The 14,009-nt window shown below is 37.8% G+C and overlaps 1 long non-coding RNA gene across 2 annotated transcripts in view; it reads right to left on the bottom strand.

Moving 5' to 3' along the window:
• The window catches only part of LOC121879700, a 79,033-nt gene that overhangs the window by 38,567 nt on the left and 26,457 nt on the right, over positions 1-14,009 (bottom strand). The window lies entirely within an intron of this gene.

The raw sequence follows: 14,009 nt of genomic DNA, 5'->3' as shown, positions 1-14,009 counted from the left end.
GGAGATGGAAAGGAGAAGAGAGAAGGGAGAAGGAATGGAAGAAGGAAGGGGTGGGAAAGGAGGGTTAGAAGGAGGAAGGGAGGGAGAAAGGAGGAAGGAGGAAAGGGAAGGAGAGAGAGAGAGAGAGAGAGAGAGCACAAACACCAAACCCATTTATTCACCTGATAACAACAGGTCTCGTGCCATACCTTCCTACCACACCTACCACCACCTACCACTACCACCTACCACCACTACCACCACTACCACCACCACCACCACCACCTACCGCTACCACTACCACCTACCACTACCACCTACCACCACCACCTATCACCTACCACCACCCACCACCACCACCTACCACCACCTACCACCACCACCATCTACCACCACCACCCCCACCACTTCTACTTCATCCTGAGGCAGGAGCTGAAGGTGGCCATCTCAAAAGTACAAATCAGGTGTGTATGATACCTGTTATTACCTTCTCAGCGTGAAAGACTAGCATGAGAGACACACACACACACACACACACACACACACACACACACACACACACACACACACACACACACACACACACACACACACACACACACACGGACACACACACACACACACGTCCAAATGACCATAAAAACATAGAGAAAATAAAAACAATCTTGAAGAATTTGAGATAAACATTGAAATTTTTTTTTATAGGTGTGGAGGAGTGAGTACATCTGGTTAAGGAGGTGTCGTAAGTTCTCTCGTAACTCTGTGTTGATGTTATCTCACAACACAGGTCTGAGAGGTTGTGATGGGAGGGTAAGGAGAGAGGGAGGGTGAGGTGATGGAAGAGGGGGGATGGACAGGAGGTGATTATCTGTCTATCTGTTTATTTAATAATTTATATATCTATTATGTTATCACTCATTTTTTTAATTTTCTCTTCTTTCTTTTTTTCTGTTTTTTCTCTCTCTGTCTTTCTTCTATCTCTCCCTCTGTCTTCCCTTCTCTGTCTATTCTTTCTCTATTCATCTTTCATTCTAACTTTCTCTACTCTTCCATCTGTCTATATTCCTTTCTGCTTACTCTCTCTCTCTCTCTCTCTCTCTCTCTCTCTCTCTCTCTAATATTCCAGAGGTCTCAGAAGGTCAGGCAGGCTATATGGTCCTTCATCAAAAGTTAGTAAATAAAACGTTTTGTAAATGAAAAGATTCGGATACGAGATACAATTTAGGACAGAACCCAAAGTGTACAGGTGGTGTGTGTGGGGGTGTGTGGAGGAGGGGGTGTGGGAGGGGAGAATGTGGGGGGAAGGGGGGGGAGGGAGGAGGTGGAGGGGAGGAATGGGGAGGGAGGAGGGGAGAGTGGAGGGAGGGAGGAATGGGGGGGGGGAGTGGAGGGGTGAAGGCTCTTCCATGATGATGATGATGGATTCTTCTGGAGGGAGAGGTCAAGCTCACCTTTCTCTCCTCCACCTGTCTCGCCTTCCCTCCTTTCCACCTGTCACTCCTTACCTCCCTCCCTCCCTCCCTCTTTCCACCTGTCACCCCCCTCCCTCTTTCCACCTGTCCCTCCCTCCCTCCCTCTTTCCACCTGTCCTCCCTCCTCCCTCCCTTTCCACCTGTCTCTCCTCCCTCCCTGCACCTGTCTGCTCTATCCTCCTCCCTCTCCCCTTCCTCCTCCCTCCCTCTGCACCTGTCCTCTTTCTATCATCTCCCTGCATTCATTATTCTCTCCCTCCCTTCCTCCTTCCCCTCTCCCTCCCTCCCCACCTTCCTTCCCCTGTCTCCCTTCCTCCGTCACCCACCCTCTCCTTTCCATTCTTCTCGTCTCTCTCACACATATTAACTGTGAATTTGTTCCCTCCTCCCTATCAACTTTCATTTTAATCTTTCTCCCTCTCTTCCCCTTCCTCTCCCTTCCCCTTCCTTCGCCTTTCTCTTTATTTATTCTTTTTTTTGTCTCACATTATCACTACACACGACGCCCACTTCACCTCCTACCTTTTATAATCTCTCTCTATCTCTCTCTCTCTATTTCTCTTTCTTTATCTCTCTCTCTCTCTCTTATTTCGTTCTTTTTTCATCGAAGTTATTTTTACATCTTCCTCTACCTGCTGCCTTCTCTCCCTCCCTCTTTCTCACACCCTCCTTCCCTCCCCTCCTTAACACCCTATTCGGATACGTGTAATAATAATCTGCATTGTTGTCATCTCTGATTATCTTGTGTACGTAAACAGCTTCAGTATATCTATTTTTCTCTGTTTATTATTTACTCTCTCTCTCTCTCTCTCTCTCTCTCTCTCTCTCTCTCTCTCTCTTATTTCACTCCTTCTACCCCCTTTTAATGTATCTCCTATCTCTCTGTCTCATTATTTTCCTCTCTCATTATTTCTGTCTTTCTCTCCTACTTTATATCACTGTCTCTTTATCTCTTCCCTTCTTTCTCTTTCTTTACCTTTCTCCCTAGTTTATTCTTCTCTCTCCCTCCTATTCCTCGTCCCATTCTCTCTCTCTCCACTTTTCTTGCTCTCCCCTTCCCCTCCCTGCGTTAAACACCTGGGGGAGAATGTTTTCCTATAACACCCTGACCATTGGGCGAGGGTCAGGGTCCGGAGGGAGTGATGGGGGAGGGAGGGAAGATGAAGGAGGGAGGGGGAGGAGGGAGGCGTGGGAGGAGTGGGCGGACAAAGACTGACCAACACTGCACCTTTCCCCTCCCGCCCTGCCCACCTATCTACCCACCCACCCCTCACCTTCCACCCACCCCTATACCCCCCACCATCCATTAGCTACTTCCTACTCATTCATCCCCACTCACAGGCTACCCACCCCCTCATCACCCCCTACCACTTGTGTGCCTCCCTACATGCCCCACCATGCCTCAGGCCCCCCCATACTGCCCTCTGACAGGGTAATGACTGAACGCTATTGGTTGGGGAAGGGGAAGAGAAAGAGATGCTGTGACCTTCCCTCACCTTACCTCCCGTCCCCCCCCTTTTACCTGAACTCCCCCCCCCACCTCAGTTAAATTATCTTGACCAGAAAGATAAAATAATATTCTGAAATAAACTTAAATTCTACTAAACGATGACAAAAATTAATAAAATTAATAAAATAAATTAATGTAAAAAATAAATCAAGATGAATTTAAACAGATGAAAAAAAATAATACGTAAGATACATCTGATTTTACGAATAAATTGAATTAAATGCAGAAAATAAATTAGCACACAACTGGAGTAACAGAAGGAAGAAATAAACGAATAAAGACATAACAAGAATGACACGACAGGAGATACACAAGAAATAAATTGATATAGAAAAAAAATTATATAGAACAAGAGTGAAAAAAATAGATACAATGTAAAATAAATTAAAGATTAGATTAAGATAAATGAATATGACGAAGAATAAAGAGAACAAAATATATAAGGAGTAAAAATATAGTGGTGGTGATGGTGGTAGTGGTGGTGGTGGTGGTAGTGGTAGAGGTAATTGTGGTGGTGGTCACACACACACACACACATACACACACACACGTTAAGGTACGAGAGAGGGAGAGTGTGTGTGTGTGTGTGTGTGTGTGTCTGGTTGTGGTGAGAAGGTTATTACTGCCGTTGTCTGAGGGCCGTAAAGTAGGCAACAGGCTGGTCATTAGCTCGACTCATTACCCCCTCTGCTCGTCCTCAGCTTTTAATAGAGATCACGACGTGTCTCTTAATTATATCGGGAGATGTGGGTAGGTTAGGTTAGGTTGTTCTGGTGGTGGTGATGAGGGAGAAAGTGGTGGTGGTGTGAGGGAGGGGAGGGTGGTGAGTGGGGTAGTGGTGGTGATAGTGTTGATGCTGCTAGTAGTAGTAGTAGTAGTAGTAGGTGCTTGGATCATCACACTGTGTCTCCTATTAGAAGGGAGGGTGAAGGCGATATGGAAGGAGAGGAAGAGGAATGGAAAGGGGAAAGGAAGAGGGAGTGAAGGTAAGAGAGAGAGAGAGAGAGATTGAAGAGAGAGACGAAGGGAGGTGTAGTGGGGAAGTGGCTCTGGGGTCTCCTGGTACGAGGGCATGTGGCCAAAGGAGGACATATGGCCAAGGTAGGGTAGGTGGCCAGAGGGAGGGGAGAGGGCCAAGGAAGGTGAGGGGAATTGAGGAAGGAGAGAGAGAGAGAGAGAGAGAGAGAGAGAGAGAGAGAGAGACCCCATGTGGAATAAAAATGGAGATGGAGGAAGGGGAAAAGAAGTAATAAAAGAAAGAAAAAATAAACAGATGACGTAGGTGTGAAAACGAGTAAAAATGGAAATAGTGAAAAATAGTAAAAAAATAGGAATAATAATAATAATAGTAATAATAATGGTAATAAATAGTGAAGAGAGTAATATTAATAGTGAAAAATGGTGACTATAGTATTACAATAGTAATAAAAATAATGACAATAGAAAAAATAGTGAATATTAATAGTAATAAACAATAATAATGGTAATAGGGAAAATAGTGGATAATAGTTAGAGTAATAACAATAATGATAATAGTAAAAATACAAAATAATAGGAAATATCGTAATAGTTATAGTATATAAGAGTTATGGTGATAGTAAAAATAGTATTAGTACTAGCAAGGAATATTGAAACGGAATAATAATAATAATAATAATACAGTAATAAAATAGCAAAATAAAAACTATTTACAAACATCAATAGCAGAAAATAGAATACTTAGATGTAGAAAAATAATAGTAAAACTAGTAGAAGAAAAAGAGAGAGAGAGAGAGAGAGACCCAAAGGAAACATTAGCGAATACAAGAATATACTGAAGGGGGGAATAAACGGAACTGGATGAAACGAAATACCAGAATAAAAAAGAGAGAGGAGGAAGGGAAGAGGATGATGAGGGAGGGGAGAGATGGTGGAAAGGAAAGGAGAGGAGAGGAGAGTAGAGTAGGAGAGGGAAAGGTATATGCAGAGAGAGAGAGAGAGAGAGAGAGAGAGAGAGCAATAATAACGCCTCGACACAGTATCATTGCCAGACACCACCACTCACTGACTGCTGAATGTAAACAAACCAACAGCCATTACCCAAAGCCTTACGTAAGTTGACTAATTTTTTTTGTCTTTTCTCATTGTCATTTTTTCTTCTCAAACGAAAATTATTATTCATCACCCAAACTAACTATTTACACCAAGGTACGTTAATATACACACCTTATTATTGTAAATTGATATGTAATTTGTAGTGGAATAATTTACATTTTATCTAGAGTTTCGGTGTAAAATATGGAGTGTTGTGTCATGAAGTCACATCACTTGAGTATTTTATTATTATTATTATTATTATTATTATTATTATTATTATTATTATTATTATTATTATTATTATTATTGTTATTGTTATTGTTATTATTATTATTATTATTATTATTATTATTATTATTATTATTATTATTATTATTATTATTATTATTATTATTATTATTATTATTATTATTATTGTTATTATTATTATTAATGAATGAAGAGTTAAGGAAGATAAAGGCAAATTTGCTGTCATGTTGATCAGGACCTGACTACCTCTTCTATTGGTCAACAAATGGTGACGTCAATGGAGTAGCAGTTTACTGAGCTCTCGTATTGATCAGAAAGTGATGACATCATGAGAGAAAATAAGTATATGGGCCCCAATCAAGTTAACATTTCTCGAAGTAGTTTTAGTAAATAGTCCACATATTTTTTTAAGAGTTCCTGCAAATTACCGTAAGTTATGACGTCAATGAATTAGGAGTTAATAGCATGTCTCATTGGTAATAAATTGATGTGTTGGAGTAATTTTGGTTTAGACACTGATGACGTGCAGGAGTAGCAACTAAATGAAATTTCTCATTGGTTAGACTCTAATGACGTGTTTGAAATAACAGTAAAATGGATTTTCTTATTGGTCAATCCCTAATGACATGTTGGAAAAGCAGTAGGATGGATTGTCTCATTGGTCCATCACTCATGACGTGCTGGAGGAGTAACTAAATGGACCTTCCTATTGGCCAAACACTGATGACGTGCTGGAGTAGCATAGAGGGAAAACTGGCATGTCATTGGTCAGCTAAGTGATGACGAGGCTGGAGTTATGCCTCAGCCCTGTCATCATTGGCGAAACCTAGCACAAATTAGGGCTTTACCTTGATGGATCGTTCCTACTACAGTAACACTTTATAAAAAAAAACATTTCTACCTTGTGTGTGTGTGTGTGTGTGTGTGTGTGTAGAATATGGGATTTGGGGGAATGAGCTAACACAAGCATAAAGATAGAAAGAAAGAAAGAAAGAAAGAAAGAAAGAAAGAAAGAAAAAAGGAAAGAAGGACCAAAATGAACAGCGTAAAATATGAATACTAATTTACTATTTAGACACCAAAATACATTACAGTTTGAACACGAAGCTCACGGGGTGATATCAAATAGAACTAGCCAGCTTACGTAGCCTTGATATTTACTAGCCACGCCTGTGTTTATGGTGATGCTAGTTTCCTTTTTTTTTTTCGGTCAATGCTGTATCAGTGGTCAGTGGTCCGTGAAATAAACCAAGTCGGTGGAATCCCAACTGATATAGTGGCTAGCCAAGCGTGTCTGTCTGCCTGCCTTGTCTGCCTGCCTTGACTGTCTGCCCTGCCTCTATCTCTCTCTCTCTGCCTAGTTCGTTGTGGTACGCTATGCCTGGTCATCTGTCTCGTTGTTATATTTAATATTTCGTTATATATTACGTTATATATCGTTGCATCTCGTTACTGTTTGTTATGTCATTATAGATCGTTTTGTATCGTCATATTTCGTCATTTCTTACCGTCGAATTTCGTTGTATTTCGTTATACTATTTATTTCATTATAGTTCGTTATATCTCGTTATAGTTCGTTATATCTCGTTATAGTTCGTTATATCTCGTTATAGTTCGTTATATCTCGTTATATATCGCTTTATATCGCCATCTATCGTTGTATTGGTCACCATATGGGGGAACATAACCTAACCACACAAACCACTTTAACCTAACCTAACCAAATTAACTAACATAAACTAATGAATGAATGAAATGTATACTGAATTCTCCCCTCTGGAATGTATGTATGTCTGTTGATGGCGGAGTTATGTGATTCTATACTCCTGTATGTTCATTAAGGGTAATTGGGTCTTATGTATACATGTAACTAGGGAGTGGTTACCTGTATGTATGTATGTATGTATGTATGTATGTATGTGTGTATGTACGTATGTATGTATGTGTGTGTGTATGTATGTATGTATAGTATGTATGTATGTATGATTTATATGATTTGTGGTTGGCTGACGTGTGTGTAGGCAGTCATAAGTTAAAAAATACACCACTATACACACACACACACACACACACACACACACACACACACACACACTTCCAGTTCGCCCACCACACAATCCTCTTTCCTACCACATTTTTCCCCCTCAATCTTTAAATTTCCCACCCTCTAAAAAAAGAAAGTGAGGCGATTTACCCAACACAACAAAGTAAGGTATTTTTTCATTACTATACAATATATACCAATAGCTGAGGAAAGATGATTTGTGTGTGTATTTTGCCACTAGTGTTATAGCGTGTCAAGATTTTTTTTTTCCTGGTATTATTATTATTATTATTATTATTATTATTATTATTATTATTATTATTATTATTATTATTATTATTATTATTATATTTTTTGGGGGGGTGGGGAGGGCGGGAGTCTTAGAGAGTCTTTTTGATTTTTATAAGTTAAATTATACACATTATGGTTAGGTGAGGTTAAGTTTGGTTGAGTTGGGTTAGGTGGATTTGGTGAAGATTATTAGGTATTTTAGTTTATTTTCACCTGGTGATCAAATATCTTAATCCTAATCTAATCTTATCTTACGTAATCTAACCCAGGTTAACCCAAGCTAATCTAATCCAACATAAATTAACCTAACCTAATATAATATACCCTAATGTTACTTAAAACCTAACCTAACATAACCTAACCTAGCCTAAGGGAACCCTGGATAAAAAAAATAGACGTGTTAGTTAATCAGCTAGTCAGTCTATTAGTCACTTAGTAAGTCAGTCAGTCAGTCAGTCAGTCAGTCAGAGTGTTCATAGAGCTGTTAACGCAACTGAGAAATGAATGGTAAGAGGGAGGAATTTTTTCTTTTTTGCTTGTAGGAAAAAAAAATCAGCAAATCACTTATTTCCTGAGGTATTGTGGAGAGCCTGGTGAATGGTGGGTTTTGTGTACGTGTGTGTGTCTGTGTTCATGTATGTACGTGTGTGTGTGTGTGTATGTGTACATGAGTATATACGGTGATTAGGTTAGTTAGGTTACGTCGGGTTGTAACAGGTAAACATTTATGTGAGGGGGGTTTTCCCACACACACACACACACACACACACACACACACACCAATAAACTCACTAATATTGATAACCCTACACACCGTACTATTGTTCTACAGAGAGGTATTACCTGCATTGTTTTCCCAGGTGAGTAATTGAACATACCTAGACCCCAGTCGTTAACACCCCAGAGGCATATAGATATATACTCAGGGATATATCATATTCCTGTTGTAAATAATAGCTGAAGTGGGGGGTATACCAGGGTTAAGGAGGGGAGGAGGGGGGTATGTCAGGTATAATGAATAGTTCAGTATATACTTATAGAGGTAGGGGTGGGTGGGGGAGTTGGGGTTGGGGAAATGTGGGAGGATAGATTCATCATCATTCACAATATACTCATTAGGTATGTGTCATAATGGTCTGGGTAAATACGTCGTTTATGCTAGTTAAGTGGTATGTGTGGTCGTTATACACAGTGAGTTGAATTAAGTTAGCGGTGTTGTTGATATTTTGTGTAAGAGGTAACAGTAAGAGTGATAGTTGTTGTTGTTGTTGTTGTTGTTGTTGTTGTTGTTGTTGTATTATTGTTGTTGTTGTTGTTGTTATTATTATTAGTATTATTATTACAGCAATGCCTATAATAATAATAATAATAATAATTATAATAATAATAATAATAATAATAATAATAATAATAATAATAATAATAATAATAATAATAATAATAATAATAATAATAATGATAATAATAATAATAATAATAATGATAATAGTAATAATAATAATAATAATAATAATAATAATAATAATGATAATAATAATAATAATAATAATAATAATAATAATAATAATAATAATAATAATGATGATAGTAATAATAATAATAATAATAATAATAATATAATAATCATAAACAGTAAAATACTTTATAATGATTGAGATAAAAAAAAATAAATAAATAAAATAGAAAAGTTCCACATTTATATATTTTTCTCGGAACTAAAAAAAAAATTATATTTATTCGAGTAAAATCAGCGTTTTTGGTCGACACTTCCTCCTCATTTATGATTCTTCCCAACACGACACGGCAAACATACCTTGTGATATCCTCCCTGCCCAATCCCCCCCTTCCTCCCTACCTCCCTACCCTCCATCATCCCTCCCTCCTCCGGGTTAAATTGAGACAGATTTGCAATTTCTGTCGATTTGTGAATATCACTCGGGGTCAAGGTTTAGGGGGTCAAGGTTTAGGGGTTCACATTAGAGGGTCAAATTTTGCACGAAACTGTTTTTTGGGGGGAATGTGTGTGCGTTTTGTGTGTGTGTGTGTGTGTGTGTGTGTGTGTGTGTGTGTGTGTGTGTGTGTGTGTGTGTGTGTGTGTGTGTGTGTGTGTGACCTATTGAGGAGAAAAACATAAGCTAGAAGAGATGTGACATGAACTTCTGAAACACTACAAAAAGGACACCACTGTATTATGTATTCCTCTCTCTCATCTCTCTCTCTCTCTCTCTCTCTCTCTCTCTCTCTCTCTCTCTCTCTCTCTCTCTCTCTTTGTTCTGTATTCTAGGAGACTTATGAGGTAGACTAAGAGACACACTGAGAGACGCACTGAGAGAGATATATTACACTGATAATTGTTTCATTAAGGACTCAATTCAATGCTTAGTACCTATATATGCAGCCGCTATTTACCTCTGAAGTAATTATCAATTATTTCATCCCTCCCTTAAGGACCTTCTTTCCGTAACTTGTATTATGGAAGTCTTATAGAATGATTGAAAATGGGAAAATCTTATATTCAGGTTTTGTTTTTTTTTGTACATGGAATTCACCGATTAAATTTCTCTTATATAGCCACTGAAGGTATAAGGTATTTTATTTTTCATTAATTAGACTCTGCACACCTTGAACGACTACAATTAAGCTCTGCACACCTTGACCTAAACACAATTAAGCTCTGCACACCTTGAATAATTTCCCAATAGGAATAATTAAGAAGCCATAAATTTACAGGTGTTAGAATTTACACCTACAATTACGAGAAATATTCCATATGAAACTAATAGAATGTACAACTTAATACTATTTACTAAACAGAAACCAAACTCATAAACCCTCTTCATTGATAAAAGTTCAATCGTGCAAAACATTAATAGTATTTAGAATAATATACTAATATATACCTGTCTGTTTAGTTACCTGAGTTTGCTAATTAGTATCTATTGATAAGGTGTAGCCATTGTGAATCACCTGAGTCGAAACAAACACACATACTAATTAAGAACCCACAGGGACACACACTATGGGCCCCAGAACCCACACAACCCACCTAGTGATCAGAACTAACCCACTATGGGCCCCAGAACCCATCCAGTGATCAGAACTAACCCACTATGAGCCCCAGAACCCACACAGTGATCACCTGTAGCTCTGTACTGCTGCCAGGTACCTCGCCTATATGAGGGTTGTCCGCTAACATGAGGTAGCCAGCAAAGTCACCTTGAAACTTGCTGAGTGGGCTAGTGAGGAAAGTGAGGGAGGAGTGAGAGGAAGAAGAGAGGGAAGGAGGGGGAAGAAGAAGACAAAGAATATGAAGGAGGAAGGACAAGGAGAAAGAAGAGGAAGGAGAAGGAGGGGGAATGGCAGGGAAGAAGAAGAATATGAAGGAGGATGGAGGAGGAGGGAAGAAGGGAAGGTAGGAGGGGAATGTGGAAGGGAGGGGGAGATGATGGGAGGGAAGAAGGAGAAGGAAAGGAAGAAAGAAGAAGGAAGAAAAGAAAGAAGAAACTGAAATACGGAGATGAGAGAGAGAGAGAGAGAGAGAGAGAGAGAGAGAGAGAGAGAGAGAGAGAGAGAGAGAGAGAGAGAGGAGACTCATTCTGCACGATAGGTATTTTGGCCAGTGGGGTCACTTAGAGCAACTCATACCCGGAGGCTGAAGAAGAGAGCTGGGTAGAGTGGAGGAGGAGGAGGAGGAGGAGGGTAGGGCATGACATATGTTTGGGGGAGGGCGGGAGGGAGGAAGACAGGGCATTATGTGGAGTGAGAGAGGTAAGAAAGAGGGGGGAGAGAAAGAGGGAAGAAAGAAGGTGTAGGGAGAGAGGGTGTGAGAGATAGGGGTGTAAGAAAGGGGGTTTGAGAGAGGGGGTGTAGGTGAGAGAGAGAGAGAGAGGGGGGGGGTTAGGTTAGGTTAGGTTAGGTTAGGTTAGGTTAGGTTAGGTTAGGTTAGGTTGAGGTAGACTTTGTAATACTGTTGTCTATTAAGTTTCTGTTAACGGGATAGTGTCTGTTAAGCTTCTGTTAATGGGAGAGTCAAATATCTGTTAAGCTTCTGTTAATAGGAAATGATAGTCTCTGTTGAACTACTGTTAATGGAAGATAAAAATGCCTCTTATGAACCTGTTAACGGAATCTAATAATACCTAATTAAATTTGTATAACGTAAAACAAAACTCAAAGTTCCAATAATATTTTTAATCTTTATTTTCCTTGTGGTTTTTATCCTAAATATAAACTCTTTTGAATAGTCTTTATCATCAATTGATTTTATTGATATGAAATAAAATCACAATTGACATCGATACACTATTATTATTATGGACTTGATTATATGTTTGTATTAATGTTTTTGTTGTATTTGTTATGAAAGTGTATTAACCTCTTCTACTGGGGTATATGAACAGGTATAATTTGTATTTGATTTTTAATGTATGATAATCAGAGGGAAAAAAGTGAAATAATAATAACGAATAAATTGATAATCATAAATTGGGGATAATTAACAAGAATTCAACACAAAAATAAAATAAAGAAGGAAATAACCAATAAAAATGAAGATAGAATGAAAGTAGATAAAAAGAAACAAGAAATTAACGATAATATAATAAAAACAAAAATAGAGAAACATTATTCAAAATTTAACAAAAAGTTGTATAATAAGATAATGAAATAAATCCGAAAATAAATACGATAAATAACAAAAAAAAACAATGAATAAATTGAAACAAAAATATATATATTTTTATACATGATCCGAGATATTATTGAAAGTATAGGAATTTATCATTCATTTAAAAAAGTATATGAAAGTAATACAAACACTACAACCAAGATTTATACTTTGATTTCTATAATAAAAAAGAATAAATTTAAAACTGGTTGATATTATTCATTGAAAAATATATTGAGACAAAATAAATTACATTGTATTAACACGACTGATATATTAATCAATAAATAACGACTAAAATAAATAAAAAGAAAACGAACTATTTAATTTATGAGAATTTATTGGGAAGAAAATCAATAGTATATAAGTAGAAGTAGCATTTATTTTTGTTTATGCAGTGAAACCTCCATATAACGAACTACTTCCTCCAAATAACGGATTTCTCTCTCCATATAATCCGCTAGATGGGGATTTCATATTCTAACGGACCATCGACATAACGGACTTTTATATCTATATAGTTCGTTAGATGTATCATATATAATGGACCCTCGACATAACGGACTAACTCCATATATTCCGTTAAAAAGAGATTTCACTGCATTAGTAATTAGTAATTTGTCATTATGGTGATAGAAGTACAGTGTATGATGATCGTAGACGTATAGTGATATAGTGAAGTGTATGGTGACTGTGTTAGGTAATGCTGGACTGTATGGTGTTTACAAGAGAAAATCTGTGTATTGATAAGTACCTGTATTTAGGTTTCAGATGATCGGTAAAGAGTGACCAATCAGATTTTTAATATATGATCATTTAAAATCTGGGTTATTCTTGTTTTGGTAATTATAGTGGCTAGATTTTAGTATATTACCAATTGAAATCTGGATATTCTCTTTATGTTGCTGACCTTGTATAATACCCAGATTTTAAGTTGCAAAATCTGGGTCTAATATTTTGATGACTGTGTTATGTCCAGATTTTAAGATACAACCAATCAAAATCTGGACATTATATATTTTTCAATGACACTGAATACAGATTTAAGTTCACCAGAGAAGTTAATATTAAATCAGATCACCTAACCTAACCTAACCTAAAAAAAATATAAAATTAGGGATTAATTAACATAACTAACCAGATACTTTAATTATATAGAAGAATTACAGCTGTTTTTAACCCCATAAATAATTAGATAGAGAATAAATACAGGAATATAATTGTGGAGAGAAAATTGGCAAAAAAAAAAAAAGTTAAAAATGAATTCATACAAGGTAGTATTTTTCCTGCCTGTATGCTATGACTATGGTAGGTGTATGCTGAAGGGAGGAAGCAATACTTTACCTAGGTTGTATGGATGTGTATGAGTAATGCAATACGAGATATCATTATGGAAATTGGTACATCATCTGCATAGGTAAATATACGGTACAGGTTGTAATTAAGGGGGGGCTATTAGTATGTAAAAGAGATTACTGATAAGTGTTACACCTCAGGGTTTTAATGGTGGAGTGTATAGTCCATCTGGTGGTATATCTACACCTACTTACACCTAGAAGATCTACACCTATACCTGGACCTACACACCTACACCTGGACCTACACACCTACACCTGGACCTACACACCTACACCTGGACCTACACACCTACACCTGGACCTACACACCTACACCTGGACCTACACACCTACACCTGGACCTACACACCTACACCTGGACCTA

This window comes from Homarus americanus, unplaced genomic scaffold (assembly GCF_018991925.1).
Source record: "Homarus americanus isolate GMGI-L3 unplaced genomic scaffold, GMGI_Hamer_2.0 scaffold60362, whole genome shotgun sequence".
NCBI classification, from domain to species: Eukaryota; Metazoa; Arthropoda; class Malacostraca; order Decapoda; family Nephropidae; genus Homarus; species Homarus americanus.
This window is presented reverse-complemented; position numbering and strand designations above follow the sequence as displayed.